At 36.7% G+C, this 17151-nt stretch overlaps 1 protein-coding gene across 5 annotated transcripts in view; it reads left to right on the top strand.

Moving 5' to 3' along the window:
- The window catches only part of LOC149157594 (uncharacterized), a 55658-nt gene that overhangs the window by 28806 nt on the left and 9701 nt on the right, over positions 1–17151 (top strand). For 2 of the 5 annotated variants that reach the window (XR_016262001.1, XR_016261999.1), the window contains exon 2: positions 16881–16956. The exons of 1 other annotated variant lie outside the window; for it this stretch is intronic. The gene's annotated coding sequence lies outside the window, so the exon portion shown is untranslated. Of the gene's footprint in view, positions 1–16873; positions 16957–17151 lie in introns of all 5 variants that reach the window. 2 more of the 5 variants (XR_016261998.1, XR_016261997.1) reach the window with 1 other exon arrangement.

Here is a 17151-nt window from a genome sequence, read left to right as displayed (position 1 = left end):
TGCATTTCCTTGAGGGAAATGGAAACTAGCTGCCGAGACCTTGGCAACAAAAATTACACAATTCCTGGAGGGAACCGACAGCCAGCTATTGGAGCTTGGTAGCAAAAACTGTGCAATTTCTGAAGGGAAATAGAACTCAGTTGTTGGGAGCTGCTGGTGAGAAAAACTGCACTGATGTTGGGAGTCAGGCCTTCTAATCACCTCTGCACAGTTTCTGAGCTGAGTGGACTACTGGGCAGTAGAGGTCTTTCTCATGAAAACTGTGCAGTTTTCCATGTCAGAAGCCAGTTGGATGACTGGTGGGTTGGATGGAAAAACTGTGCAATTTTCTGTGGGAGACAAGGATGGGCACTGGGTGTTTGTTCGGCCTGTCTGCGTAATTTTCTTAGTCATCTGAGCGGGAAAGGTCTACAACCTCTGCAAAATTTTTGAGGGGAGTCAGTCCCGGGGTGACTGCCGGGTCAAACTCTCCGGTTGACCAGCATGAAGGTTGATTGATCAGCTTGCGGGAAACGCATCTTGAAATGACTTGCTTGATTCTTCTGCATTGTTATGGTGACAATCGATCAAGTCAATGGCAGGGTGAAGGTCCGGCTATCAGAGGGGAATCCAATCGTCATAACTTTACCAAAACGACTAAGTGTGTGAGCGAGTGAATTGGTGCATATGCATACTTGCAAGCACACAGTTACATGACTTGACGACGAGATGACTGAAACCATCTAGACACACAAGATCAACATGACTGATCGACAGTGTGAGCAACAAGCATGATGCTTATGATTGATTGTTGGACAACCACGACAATGCTTGTGCGATAGTGCATACAACTTTGTGTGTGAGCACAACGAATGCTTTGATAGCGAACATAACATGTGCACACGAAGCAAAGACCTTGTACACGACCAAAACATGGTCACAAGCATGACATAGCAATCAACATGCAGAAGATGACAGTTGGTCGAACAAGTGAAAAGGAAGCATGGCATGTAGAAGCAACACATAAAGTGACTTTTCACGTTTGCGCACATGCATGTTACTGAGGACAGGATGAACTGATAATGACAAGTAGCCTTGCAAACTCAACTAAGATGTGTACCTCGAAATATGTTCACTTACCATACTTACCCTCAAGATGATCATGCATCCGAAGGAGTTTGCATGTGGTCTTGATCTTTTCCATTACTCCATTCCTTGGTCCTTCTCCTCAACTCCTTGGAAGCGATTTCAGCATGTCACCTTTTCATGTATCTATTGAGAGGTAGGTCTATGCAATTTCAACAGATAGTAGTTGCTGCTGGGATGAGGCCCTGGGAGGTTTGTTTATGCAATTTCTGCATGCAAGGTCGATAAGACAACTTGGAAAACACTGCGGAGTTTTGAGGCCCAAAGCACTGTTGCGGGACAGGGGTCCCGGGAGGACACCTCTCCGCAATTTCTGAGTGCAGTGTGGCTGGACTACTCTGTGCATTTCTGGAGAGCAGTGTTGGCTGGGCCCTTTGCGCACTGCGGGGTTTCAGTGGGCAATGGAGGAAGCTCAATGGTTGCAAAAACAAAGCGCATAGTTTCGGGAAGCTGGATGAGGCTAGGTTTCTTGGGAAAATGGCTAAGTGTGAGATCAGTGAGACATATGCAAACATTGATATGACTCGATCGTGATCGCACATGGACATGTAGAACATCCAAAATACGTAATACATACTTTTCTTGATGCAACAACCTTCATGACGTGAGTGTGTGAGGTGAGTGTGAAACATGTCTATGTGATGACAACCACTCATACACACACAATTCCCTTGAAGCAAGACAACATTCCCTTTGCATGACAGACAACAACTGCTATGCCCAAAAATGACATATGCTACAAAAATATGAGAATGCGGACAAATCTTTAGGATCAAGGAGGGGAGCTTGAAATCATCAACTTACCAACAAATGACCAAGGATGATCGATCGCAGGATCCAAAGTAGGCTCCAAAATTTGCATGTGATCCAAAATTTTGGATGGTGGTTGTAGTCGCTACAACACATTACTGGTAGTAGATCCTAAAGGAATAATTCTTTTGACTTCTTATGGGGTGGATGCTCATCCTCATCATCAACATCAGACGTTGATGCATGTTGTTTTCCTTTCCTTTTTCTTATATGAACTACAAGGGCTCGGGTTTCTTCATTCTGCAGATTCATCGAGCTATCTAGCCACACTAAAGGCTCATCAACACCAATTCATTCCACATGCTATCAAGGAGTTAAACCAAGTATGCATCACACAAAATCACTTTCTATTGAAAATAACAACAAGAAATGTTAAAAATAGCATCTAGAAATTCCAATTTAATTTGTCCTAGAATTAAATTGTAATTCTTTTCTCATAGCAACTTGTAATAGTTAACCAAGTTAAGTTGACTTAGTTAACTTAGGAATTTCGAGTTGGAAGTCTATCTAAAGTCATGTAAGTGTGAACCCTAAGTTTTAGGGGTCCAGATTGAGTTTATTTGAGTTGTAATTAGATAACTCAGTTTGATTGAGTTATAGACAATTAAACTAGTTCTAATTGTTGGTGGAACTAGTAGAGGTCTAGTAGTCAGTTGGTGCACTAATGTATCCTCAGTGCTACTCTAACTAACTAGAGATTCACTCAAGAGAAACTCATATATGTCAATTCAGAGAAAGACCCAGTTGATACTAGAGTGCAGGGACAATGTACTATCAATTGTATCATTTTCTGAGTTGCACAGATCATGCATGCAATTAGAGAAGGACCTCAGTTTGGATTGCGCAGTTACGGAAGAAGGATTTCCTCATTAAATAGAGGCTAATTCCTCTAGGAATTGTGCAAGGAAATAGGGGCTTGGAGAGTAGCATAATAGACTAAGGTTTGGCTTGAGCTAGCTTGTGAGCAGAGAGTTGATCATACTTGTGCAGGAATTGTTCTAGTGAGAACAAGCTTTGTATTTTCAATCATATTTCTTATTAATGAAATATATATAGTAGGGGTTTTGAGTTGTGGCTTTCCCTGAATAAATGTTGTGTTATGTACCATTGATTAGCTTCCTCTTGATTATTATTGTTTTCATTAATCATTGGTTTTTGTTGTTTGAGAGTAGAGTAGATTCTTGTCTTGTGTTTTAGGAAATTACATGAGCTATGAATCTACAGGAAAATCTACATGGTATAAGAGCTAGATTTGTAGAAATATCTACATGGTATCAGATCTGAAGACAATATAATAGAGGAGATCTTGAGGTTGGGGTTACAGGTGAAATTCAAATTTGCAGTTCTCACTTCAAGGTCGAAAAATGGATTTCTATGGTTTGAGACTCAAGTATTCCTTGGATGGTAGCTCGAATTACATAGATGAGAAGGACAGGATGGAGGCAGTGTTAGAAGATAATGGCCTCAAGGAATTCATTGATCAAGACATTCCTAAGCCTCCAACATTGAATGCCAAAGATCTAGCTGAATGGAAGAAGTGCATGGCAAGGACGAGGCGAATTATCCTTGAGGGAGTTCGATACCACATTCTCTCGAGTCTCCATGGCAAGGAAACTATGTATAATATGTGGAAAGCATTGACAGACCTATTTAAGAACAATAGTGACCATAGGAAGTTGGCACTAAAGGACAAACTTTGAAAAATCAAGATGGAGGTGAGGGACTCAATTCCAAGTTACTTGAACAAGTTCACCCATTATCGGGATGAGCTTGGAAGTGTTGGAATCACTGTTTCGAGGATGGTATGGTGAGCCTAGCTCTTCTAGGACTTCCTAAGAGTTGGCATATTTATCAGGACTCTGTCAATGGGAGGGAGAAGCTGCTAGATTGGGAATGATTGTGGTTAGAGTTGGTACAAGAGGAGTTTCAACGGAACACCAAAGATGGGACCTCTTCCAAATAAGTGGAAGAGTACTTTGCCTTAGTAAGTAAGGAAAAGAAATCCAAGGGAAAGAAGTCCCAAGGCGAGGCGGGCAGAAAGAATATGGACTTGTCGACAGTCAATTGTTTTCACTGTCACGAGCATGAGCATTATGCCACGAATTGCCCACAGAAGAAAGCAAGTAAGAAGGAGAATGCAGTAGCTGCAACAGGTGAATCTCTAGCTTCACAATTCGAACTTGATTTCACTCTCATTGCATGCATGGCCAACACTGTCATGGGACGTGTGGTATCTTGACAATGGTGCCTTGTTCCATATGACGGGGAACAAAGATCTCTTTAGTGATTTTGAGGAGAAAGACCTCAAGCAGAGCATAGAGTTTGGAGATGGCGAGAGGTATAGAGCTACCGAAAAGGAAAATTTTAGGGGCTAATATTCGTAGATGGGCTAATTTTTCATGATTTTTCCAAAAACTTTTCGTCAATTCCCATTTTTCCCTAAAAATGATTCACCCAAATTTTATAAGAAAAAATTATTTAACCTTAAAATTCGCCAAAATTTTATTGGCAATATAAGATCATTAGAAGTTTGAAATATTTTTACTAAAATATCACCAAGCATTTTATAGTTTTCATATCATGGATTAGTAATATTCACCAAGGTTTCTAATCATTAAGATAAATATCCATCCTTAAAATTTTCCTTGGCTACTGAGATCGGTACAATTACCTTTCAGAGGGAGTCTATCTCCCCTCTCATAATCACAGATGTGATGTATGTTCCAAGACTAAAGAAGAATCTTGTTTTAGTCGCGGTATTGGAAGACCGTGGCTATGATGTGATTTTTAGTAAGGGAAAGGTTTCCTTAGACACATCGTCACAGGACAAGTGAAATAAATCGGTGGATGGGTCAAGAACTTGTATGCTCTTGAGGTGCAAGATGCATGCAAAGCCTTGAGGAGTAAGGAAAAGGTTAGAGACTTGGTGGTTGAGAGGGAGAGTGAATTATCTCTCATCATGCAACCCTAGAAGAAGCCTCAAAATTTGTCTCAGACAATTTTGGAGCAGCCACAATTCAAGAAGCAAAGAGGAGATCGAGTGGAGGAATCCACTCAAGCAGAGACCTCCAGTAGGGGGAAATTTTGAGCTAGGTGGGAAGAGGGAGAACATGCAGCCATGCCTCCAGGTGTGAGGTGGGGCGATGTGAAGTGATAGTCCCAAGAGGGCTAAAAATGGACAAGGTCCATTGAGAGGTTTTATCTCATGGATCGTAGCTTGCTATGGGAGCCCAAAGTACATAGTAGTAGGAAGAATCAGTAGTGGTTGATGCAGTCAGAGATCATAGGGACAGAGGCTAGAGTAGTCAGATAATGAAGAGCGTAGAGAAGAGTTGACAATAATGCAGAAAGGCAGAGTCAGCAGAAGCACAAAATTTTCAGTCGACAGAGGCAGTAGTAGGCAAAGACTTTGGTGATATATGCATCATACTGATTCAGGTTGGATGTTTTTTATGGTTTCAGGAGTTGTTGTAGCAACAACACTAGAGAGAAGTGTTGCATGCAAAACATTCCAAAGGTTCAGGATGGGGATAGAGTTGAATTCCTTGCTTGTTGAGAGGGAGTGTTGAAAATAACAACAAGAAGTTAAAAATAATATCTAAAAATTCCAATTTAATTTGTTCTTGAATTAAATGGTAATTATTTTCTCATAGCAAATTGTAATAGTTAACTAAGTTAAGTTGAATTAGTTAACTTAGGAATTTTGAGTTGGAAGTCTATCTGAAGTCATGTAAGTTTGTTCCTTAAGTTTTAGGGGTCCAAATTGAGTTTATTTGAGTTGTAATTAGATAACTCAATTTGAATGAGTTATAGACAGTTAAACTAGTTCTAACTATTGGTGGAACTAGTAGAGGTCTAGTAGTGAGTTGGTGCACTGGTGCATCCTCAGTGCTACTCTAGCTAAATGGAGCTTCACTCAAGAGAAACTCATGCATTTCAGTTCAGAGAAAGACCTAGTTGAGATTAGAGTGCATGGACAATGTACTATCAGTTGTATGATTTTTTGAGTTGTACAAATCATGCATGCAATCAGAGAAGGACCTCAGTTTGGATTGCGCAATCATGGAAGAAGGATTTCCTCATTAAATAGAGGCTAATTCCTATAGGAATTGCACAAGGAAATAGGGACTTGGAGAGCAGAAAAATAGGATAAGGTTTGGCTTGAGCTAGCTTGTGAGCAGAGAGTTGATCATACTTGTGCAGGAATTGTCCTAGTGAGAACATGCTTTGTATTTTCACTTAGATTTCTGATTAATGCAATGTAGATAGTAGGGGTTTTGAGTTGTGGCTTTCCTTGGATAAATATTGTGTTATGTGCCATTGATTATCTTCCTCTTTCTTATTATTGTTTTCATCGATCATTGGTTTCCTTTATTTGAGAGTAGAGTAGATTCTTGTCTTGTGTTTTAGGAATTAAATGAGTTGTAAATCTACATGAAAATATAGACTTGCATCCAACACTCCAAATTTCACTCTTGGGCATCATCCCACAAACCCTAGGACTTTCTCATCAAGACTTCAACACAAGTCATAACCTCCAAGTATTCTCTAGGGTTTACAAACTGTAAGTCTTCCAACTCTTGTACCACACAAGCATAAAGACTCCAAGATAAAAACATCAATATTAAAAGAACGTGCTTTAATACATGTGTTATTATAGGCTCTCTTCTCTCTTTATATAAAAGTAGGTGAGGGAGGTTTTCTCCTCAGCTCCCTCTCGTTATGTAGTAACTTCCTTCTAAATATTTGTAACTCTATCTTCTATTTTGAGACTTGGCACCAATTAACAATAAATAAAGATCTAGTCAAGTTGTTGAACACTTGTCTCTTAGGCTGACTTCAATGGCTACTCTTTCAGCAAAGCTCCAATACCATGTTGAATTTTCTACAAGATGCACAGTAGAAACCAATCTTCTAATTTGATAATTACTACCTAATGATCTTCAAACAATTTATCTCATGCCACTAATATCATTGAGCAATTATACACAATAAATCTCAATAGCAAATGCAACAGAAATATTAAAGATCATAAAGAGACAACCATGCACAATAGAGATAGTATTTTTACCCTGGGAAACGCAAACTTGGGAGAAAATACAACTTTTCTTAGGAGAAATTTTTCTTCAACAAAGTTTACAAATCAATAATTTGTCTAGAAATATGTGCCAACACCCAAGTCAAAATACCAAACAAATCTGGTAAAACTCCAACAAGTCAAGGTTGGTCAAACTGTTCAAAATAGTTCAAAGTCAACGCTAGTCAAATTGCCCAAAATATTTGGTCAAACTTAGACCTGCAACCAGATCTGTAGTCAAATTTGGCCTCGCGGCTCCTACAGTCAACTATGGTTGATTGTGGTCAAATTCAACCTCCTACAACTCAGTCAAATGTGGTCAAACTCAACCCAATATAGACTTCTTGCAACTTAGTTAAACATGGTCAAACTACCCTCCTACAACCCAGTCAAACTCTAGTCAACTCAACCTCTTTCTGTCACACGTGCGACTACTCTAAGAGAGAGAATATGTGATGAATGAATTGAGCAAAATGAAGTGTCACATCATGTATAGATATTGATCGAATGGGTGTGAATATTCTCAAGGTACACACCCTTTCATGGTGGGGTTGACTCATCCTTTTGAGCCTACATGATGTTCCAAATTAAAAAAAGTATTTTTTTATTTTATTTCTCTTAGGCTGACTTGGAGATTTCCTTTAGCAAGGAAAAAATACCTCTTGATTCCAAACAAAAAATCAACAGGATGGAGCCTTGAAGGGAGAAGTACAAGGATGGGGATTCTTGTGTGGGGCCTAAGCAGTACTTGGAGACCCCTAAGGGAAGTTGGAGCTCCTAGAGCCACAAGGCTTTGAGGCTTCTTGGCCTGCCTATGCTGGATCTTTGGAAATATAGTGGTGCAACCTAAGGGACTGTAGAAGAAGAGGAGGCACACTACCTTGGGTTGCGTAGGTTGATGGAGAACAAGGGATTGTGGGTTGGAGTGTTGTTAGGGTTTGGTACCTTGTCCCTGACCATGTTTGGTACTAGTTATGTGCCATAATTGGATTTAGGTAAACATTTTCCTCATGGATTTGTTGAAAAATGAAGCAAAAAATTTTGAATTTGATTTTTCCTTGATGAAATTGAGAAAATTTGAATTTCCACATCAATAGACAACTTGGATACAATTAACTTTTGTGACATGGCTTATGTCACCTACTTTACTCAGTAAATTAGAGTTGGACGAGTTAGAGTTTAGTTAAGCATGTGTGATTGCTAATTTATAGCAATCAAATTCAGTTATCTCAAGTTGTTTTTAGTTAAACTAGTTCCAATTGTTGGAGGAACTAGTGGAAGGTCATTTGTGTAGTGTGACTTCAGTCAAACTCAATGATCATCCAATTAATTGATCAATCAACCCAAAATAGCTAGTGCATGTAGAGAGTTAAAGTTCCCCAGCTGTGGTGGAGATTCCAAGGCAATGTGACATCAATTGTAGACTAGTCTTGAGTGTACATGTATTGCATGCAATCAAATGGTCAACCTTGGGAATTGCACATTCCATTTTGGAGCAATTCCTAAATAATAGGGGCCTAATTTCGCAGGAATTGCACAAGGAAATAGGGGCTCAAGCATAGGCAAAAATTGACTAAGTCTAGGTCAGAGCTCCTCAGTGGGTAGAGAGATAAGTTATGCACTTGCAGACTGTGCTCAATTGAGAAAATAAATTGTAATACATCTCTATTCATCAGATTAATGCAAGCAGTCATTGGGATTTTTAGCAGATTGCTTTCCTTGGGAATAATACTATTTGCATGTGTGTGATTTCTTATTGCATGTCTGATATTCTTGTTCTAAATTGTGAATTAATGTCTGCATAGCAGTAGAGTAGGTTTGTGTCTTTTGATTTTGATTAAAATTTCATAAGCAATTGAAAATCTACATCGTAATTTCTATAGGATTCATGGCCCCACTCGAGGGTGACCCACTACTAAGAAAGCTAGAGTAGTGGAGTCTTTGTCAGAATAAAGGGAAATCAAGTGGGTCGAAGTAGAAGAAGCACCAAGATGCTTCTAAGGCGAGGATGAAGAAGTGGAAAGGGGTAAAATATAAAAAGAATATAACCACACACACTAGTGCAAATATACTAGCAAACACTATAACCAATTAACTTAAATAATAGAAAGAAAGATGCAAAGAAGAAGATTCTCATGATCATTGATTCGAGCAACCAGTTTGAAAGCAGCTCAGATGTGGATGAGAATATAATTTTTACATAAGTGCATAAGGAGGTGAATCTGATTCACCTTCAACAATAGGAAGACAAAAAATAGACCAAACTCTTCCATATAAAGAGACAGGTCAAGAAGACAAAGTATGATGCTCTGTTTGACTCAAGTTCACAGGTAATCTCATTTTAGTAGATCTACTCAACGAAATTGATATTGGAAGTTTGTGACTATCTAAGCCCATATCCATTGGGATGGGTAAATAAGGATGTGTAAATAGAGGTAACCAAATAGTGAAAAATTATTTTTTCCATCAATGTTGACTTTATTGAGGAAATATAACTAAATATAGTTTCCTTTGATGTATGTGGAGTGGTGTTTGGAAGTCTTGATATGTACATGGGATGTAATATTCATGTGGAGAGAAAATCATTAATACCTCATCAATAATGGAAAATACTTCACCATCAACACACACAAGGACAAGTCCAAGATTTCGTTGGTAAGTTCTAATCAAGCCAAGAAACTAATTGGTTCTATCAATAGGTATGTTTTATTGTATTCAAGAGAAAATTGGTCTATAGAAGATTCAGTAAGAGAAAATTTATCCCTAAAGGGCTATACTAAGAAATAGAAACAATAGCTAGAAGAGTTGTTACATGCATACATGGATTTGTTTTAGGAGCATAAAGGGATACCACCCAATAAGGAAGTGGAGATTCAACTATTGCCTAATTCCCCATTTCCAAACATTGGGTTGTACAAGAAGTCCATTATAGAAGAAAGTGAGATAAAGAAACAATTGTAGCAACTATTGGAATAGGGCATCATTTGACCAAGCACCTCACCATGTGGGTCACCCATAATCATTGTGTCCAAGAAGGATGGCACCTGACAAATGTGTATTGATTATAAGGCGTTAAACAAAATTATGCTCAAGTATAGGTACCCCTTTCCTAGGATAGATGATCTATTGGATTAATTGCAAGAAGCCAAATACTTCACCAAATTGGACTTGAAGTTAGGATACCACCAGGTTAGTCAAAGGAGAAGATAATTGGAATGCCACCTTTAGAACCTGACAAGGTTTGTATGAATGGTTAATCATGTTGTTTGGCCTATGAAATGTAGTAGCTAAGTTTATGAGGTTAATGAATGGTATATTGCACCCTTTTATAGATTCATTTTTTATTGCCTATTTAGATGATATAATTGTATACATGGGTACCTAGGAGGAGCACATCTTGCATTTGATATAGGTGTTAGAGACATTAAAGAAGCACTAGCTATAGGAAAATATCAAAAAGTGTGAGTTTTCACAATAGTCTTGGGTGTTTCTGGGGTATTTGATAGGTGAAGAAGAGCTTAAGATATATCCCGACAAAATGGAGGTCATCATGAAGTGGTCGGTGTCTATTAATGTTTCTAAGGTAATGAGTTTCATTGGGGTTGCAAAATACTTAAGAAAATTCATAGCCTTGTTTTCAACAATAACAACACCACTCCACACCATAACAAGAAGTGGAAAGAGTTTTTGGTGGGGAAAGGGTAAACAAAAGGCATTTGATGAGTTAAATAAGAATATTAGTCAAGCACCAATTCTACTATTATTGAATTTCAATGGCCCTTCAAAATGGAGATAAATGTGAGAGGATATTCCACGGGAGACTCTCTTGATGCAGGGATGAAGGCCTATATGCTACCATTTTGAAGTATTTAATGGGGTGGTTCTCAAATACCCTACATATGATAATGAGCTTTATGCTCTAGTGCAAGTTGTGAAGAAGTGGAAACACTATCTGATGGGAAAGGAGAAAATAATCTATGAATTTCACCATCCACTACATTACCTGCAGGCCTAGAGTATGCTACAGCAAATAACGAATTACAATTGGATGGGGTTTCTACAAAAATTTCATTTAGTGATCAAGTATAAGAATGGTAGCACAAATAATTTGACCAAATTTCTTTCAAGGCCATCCACATCGAATACCATAGCTTTGGGAAATCTAACGCACATGGAGCCATTCACTCATGATGCATACAACGATGCACATTAAGAAGATGAGGACTTCAAGGAGGTGTTTCAACAATTGCAAAGCTAAATTCATGTGCACAATGGTTACAATAGAGTTGACTACCATCTATAAGACAAGTTACTCGATAGGCTAGATAAGTTATGTGTTCTAAAGGCGAGCAACTACAATTGATTAGAGAGGTTCAAACCTCCAAGGTTGCAAGGCACTTTGGCGTAGGGAAGACAATGACCAACTTGTAGATGTATGTGTATTAACACAAGATGCAAGAACATGTAGCTAAATTCATATGAGGATGCATGTTTTTTTGTACCATCAAGAATAGTAATAAGAAATAGGGTGGATACCATATCTTACCTGTACCCACTCATCCTTGGGAAAACATTTCCATGGACTTTGTGGGAGTTTTACCAACAACCAAGAAGTGACATGACTACCTATTCATGGTAGTTGATAGGTTTAACAAGATGTGTGTTCTCATGCCCCATAAAAATACCATCAATGGGCAAGAACCAATGAATTTTTTCTTTGGACAAGTCTGGGTGCACTTTGGGATACCAAGGGGCATTGTTTTAGATAGGGACACAAAATTTCTCAAGTCATTTTAGACTACATTGTGGGAAAATATGGACATAAAGTTGATTATATCTAAAAATTCCATCCACAGATAGATAGGTAGACAAAAGTAGTCAACATGACTTTAGTGTATTTTTTTGAGGGGCTGTAATCAGAAGCATCTGAAGACTTCAGACGAAAATATGGTATATATATAACATTCTTGTAATAGATCATTCAACACTTCTATTGGTAAGTCTCCATTTGAAATTTATTTTGAATGTTTTCCACCTTCACCTTTATACACTTCATATGGGAAAAAAGGAGGTCTAAGGCAGGACCTTAAAGGAGATGTTTTCCACTTAAAATCTACACTTTTTTTATTCTACACACATCTACCTTTCCAATGGCACAAGAATAATTTCAATCAAAGTTTATATGCAAAATTTATGCCACTCAAAAGTTTACCTTCCTATTTTGACCACCATAATTTAAGAGGATGCCACATTAACCCCTATTATTCTAAAAAATGGAGCTAGCCACATGATCATGATAAATAATACTCTAGAAAAGCTAGTATTGTAACTCTACTTAAGAGTTGAAGGAGTCAAACCTAACCACTAGTAGGCTACTCGATTGTATTATAATCAGACCACTAGGAGGAAAAGGAATTCCATTCTATTTGAGTACATTTTATCTGTAGATGAGTAGAGTTACCAAGAGAGGATAGAGAGAGAGAAAACAAAGATGATATGTGCACTATAGTATCCCGTGGGACACATACCTCTCTTCTTTGTACTTTTATCATTTTCCTTTTAGATAAAGAGTGCAGAGAAATTTCTCCTTCCAATTGGGTTTTCTCCCAAAAGAGTTTCCCAGACTATATCTTGTGTTATTTTGTGGATTGTTAGTTTTTATTTCATTGTTATTTATTTTCTACATAATTATAATTGGCTTGCATATGCAATAAACAATAATTAACAAATCTAGAAATTTAATAAAAAATGAACCCTCATAATGTAGATTTCAAATTTTAAGCATGATTTTATCGTATCTATTGTGATGAACTATCCAATGGAATATCCACCATATTTTATGGATCAAGGAGTGGCATGGGAATTGGGGATATGCATAGACCTTCATAAAACACCCTTGAGGAAGTGAGTCATTATATTAATGGATGACTTCTCTATATGTAAAGGACCACTTGGGTAAGATGAAGATGGATGCTTATCAGTGAGACCCCTCTCAAAATTATCATATTATGAGCTTGAGTCAAAATATTAACTCCTTGGTCACACATGTAGATCTTAGTATTGATAATGCTTCCCCCTTGTGAGGGATTTCCCTAGGTTCCTCCTTGCATAGGTGGAGAGTTTTTTGCAACTGTTTATTGCTACTATGAGGGAAAGAATTCATTAAGACTACAAGTTGCTACTGTGATCTCCATTGGGATAAGTAGTAATGAATCTCATCCATATGAGGATAATTATGAATGTGATGGTTTCCAATACAAATTATAGATGGAAACTTCATCTTCTTTTTTCTCTTTGGTTCTTCCCACATTAGCAATTTGTTCATGGGTAGCCCCATGCCTAGAAGCATAATTTTTCTTTTTTTTCTTCATTTTACCCCAAACTTGATGAACATTCTTTGGATTTGTGGATTGTATCAAATGAATTTTAGAGGTCTATGTAGGGCCTGAGGAAATTGGTGATGATGAAATAATTGGCGCTAGATTAGAAGATGGACATCTAATCCATTTAACCAACCAACTAGCCAATAGAAGCATGTGAAACAAATTGGTGACACTATCAATATGTGGCCCCAGGGTAGGTTTAGGAGGATTTGTTGGTGACTTAGGAGCATGAGGGATCATCAAATATAAAGTTCCATTCAGAAAATAAATCAAATATAGTCATTGAATGCATAAAATTACTTGCTCTTTAGTTAAATCTCCTGACATAACTACATCCTTGGTGTTGGATTTCAAGCACAAGCACAATATCTAGTTGTGTGAAAAATAATACAATAACAATGCAACTCAAGAAAGAAGACATAATGAAATTCAACGCAAGTAGAGTAAGTATCTCAAAGAATTAATTTGAATTACTTCATAAATATTGTGTATATTATTGCTTGACATGGATATATATTTATAACACTCAATTAATATGGAACCAATGTTAACTGGGTTGGGGTTACATAGTACATGTACATAGAAACTAGAAAAGTGATTTACCATGTTTAGTAAAGTAGTCCAAGGATAGGGTTGTAGGGCAAAATAGGGCAAGAGTCAATAATAGAGTTGAATAAGGATAATGTGATCCAAAAATAAGTGAGAAATAAATTAAGAACTCACACATGTAACTCATAACTAAAATATAGAAAGAAAAAACCAAAAATAGGACTAAAAATCAAAGGATAAGGTGATAAATTGAGTGGATAAGGTTGTGGATAAGGAAATTTCCCAAAATAAAAGAGGACGTGTGAATTAATGGATAAGCTGGTTAGAGAATATTGAATGCATACTATGAATAGGAAATACCCATGCCTCTATCCAATCACTACCCATTCATTACCAATTGACATCCTTAGTGGCACCCCCTACCAAAACTAGGCTTACTAAAAATAGAAAAATGATAAAAATAGAAAGTGAACCTAAAGGGTAAGGAATGTCTAGTAAGCGATGAAAAGTGGTCCTAATGTGCATGTACCCCAACACCCCCACTAAAACACAACCAAGGAATGTGCATAATGAATGAATCTAGTCATTTTTAACCATGTTAGGTATTCATGTACTGAAAAATTTAGGGAAAAAAATATGATAAAATGTGAGGTAAAGAGGGAAGACCCACCCCCCCAACCAAATATAATGCATATTATGTCTACTATGAAATTTATATGAGGAAGGATGGTGTTGTTGATCAACAACCCCATCACAGATCTATCTTAGGATCTACCCTAGCCCCTAATGTGATAATATTTTTTTTACTAGTTGAGCCTTGTACTTTCTACCAATAGCAGTGAAAGCTCACACAATACCAAAAAACTAAGATAGATATTCATTATATCTTGGTTGTTTCACCCACTAGCTTACTACCTGCCTATAAAGTATGTTGTGTCCTTTTTGGATTGTGATATGGATATGCAGTAAGCTACTTATAGACTTCTAAACAATATTATGAAATATAATTAGAACTCTGATCCAAAGAGTGCATAAAATCATCTTGAGCATCTACCTCCTAAAGTGGAGAAAATGGTGCAACTAGTTCCTCCTTTCATGCATGTGACGGGTCTTTCTTATACTTGCCATCTAATTTTTCTCTACTTTGTTCACGCGCATGTGTTAAAAATGAAAAATAATCTAATTTATGCATTAAATGAGAGAATGTATACAACTTAGAATGATGATTTATCTCCCAATGACAACCCTAGAACCATTTGCCATATTTGATATTGTCACTGAATCTAAAGTGAAATCAACCCTCTTGTCCAAGCCTAAGTATGTAATATAGTAGATAGAGAGGAGATTAATGGGTAGATTTAGAACATGTAACACATTTTTCAAACTCCCTTAATCAAGGTTCATACTCCCTTCTCTGCATATTCTCATAGGTGTTTTGTATCCCATCAACATAGGAGGCTTAGTGGAAGGTACTAATGAAGAAAAAGAATGGTTTATTGTAATCATATGATTAGATCCAAATAATTATAAGATAGATTTTTCAGATGATGAAGTAATTTTCCATAAGATCAATTGTCTTCATCATAAAATAAATCTCTAAATGAAATCCTCTACTATGATAGCAACACTTTGTTTTCTCTTGTTATGAACCTTGCACCTTAAAAATGTTAATAAACCAATAATTATAGTCCTCTTTGAGGAAAACTCCTTTTACAATGAATACAATGTACAAGACAAGATTTGATCATCCTAAGACTAGGTCTCCTTAGTATATATATATAGGAAACAAAGGATTAGGGAAAAATTTAGGGGCTAATATTCACAAGTGGGCTAATTTTCCATGTTTTTTCCATAAAAAAAGATTTGCTAATTTCCATTTTTCTAAAAACGATTCGCCCAAAAGTTATAGTATAAAATTATTTTACATTAAAAATCATCACAATTTTATATAGAGATTATTTAAAATTATTAGCAATTTGAATATTTTCACAAAAATATCACCACACATTTTATAAATTGCATATTATAGACTAGTGAGATTAGCGAGTGTTCCTAAACTTTAAGAAAAAACTCCATCCTTAAAAATTCTCTTGCAAAGGATACAATTATAATAAAATGGGACCATGAAAGGTGTTGTGTTCAAGAATTGGCATCTCTTTATCACCTTTTTCCGTACCCTTTTGTCTATTTTGTCCTCAATAGTCACATCATTTCATCTATTATCATATCTTTTGATTCAGGGATACCAAATATTTATGTCACTCTAATGCACTAAGTTCTACTTGCATTTGAAAGGAGAATAATTGTTTTAGGTGTTTTATTGACAACATGCTAAGGAAAATGTCTATAGGATGACCCAACTAACCTAGGATCTCACTACTCCATTGTTTTTAGGATGTTGTTATTCCAAGACTTCATGATGTTGTTGCTCCACTATATTGTTACTCTCACATACCTAAATGGCGTTACTCTATTATATTGTTACTTCTAAATTCTTAGTGCTATTTCAGGTTGTAATTTGTGTTGTTACTCAACAAGGTCAGCACAATTCATTTTGAGAGAAAGGATTTGACTATTCCTAAACAATATGGCCAATTTGGCCATGTTGGTTATGATCTCCAACTATTTAGTTATTTGCTAATTGAGGTAGCATGTTATGGAAACAAATTTATTTGCATTGTTGTAATAAGTTATTAAAAACCTTTAGTTAACGATATTTGAACAATTCCATAACTGAAATATTCTCAAGGATGTTCAAGTTTTATTTTTATTGAGATTGGATGTAAGGGAAAAACCATTAAAAGGGGTCTCCCTACCCTAAGAAGGGGCCTCACATTATTTTTATTAGACTGTGCATTTGTATTTTTTTCTTTATAATTAATGTAAGACTCAACAATATTGTGGCTCATTCTAGGAATTTTTGTGATAGCCTGTAGGTTGTGAGTTTTCTTCTAGCTCCCCGCTAAGGAGGAAGAGCACTCTTGTTTAGCAGGGATTGTTATGACTGTAGAGGTAGTGTTACTATTTCATTTAATTATTTTGTGGTTTGTGAAATAAATTTCTAGAATTTAAATTGATTACTGTTACAAATTTCTTGTATGACTAACACACTGTTGTTACTATTACTTATGATTTTGTAGGAATTATTGAAAGTAGGTCATTGTTACTCAACCATAGCCATCGTAAATATTTACCAAATCATATTGC

Source organism: Pinus tabuliformis, chromosome 5_2 (genome assembly GCF_031772625.1).
Source record: "Pinus tabuliformis cultivar Carrire ecotype Pingquan chromosome 5_2, CPIR1, whole genome shotgun sequence".
Classification (NCBI taxonomy): domain Eukaryota; kingdom Viridiplantae; phylum Streptophyta; class Pinopsida; order Pinales; family Pinaceae; genus Pinus; species Pinus tabuliformis.
This window is presented reverse-complemented; position numbering and strand designations above follow the sequence as displayed.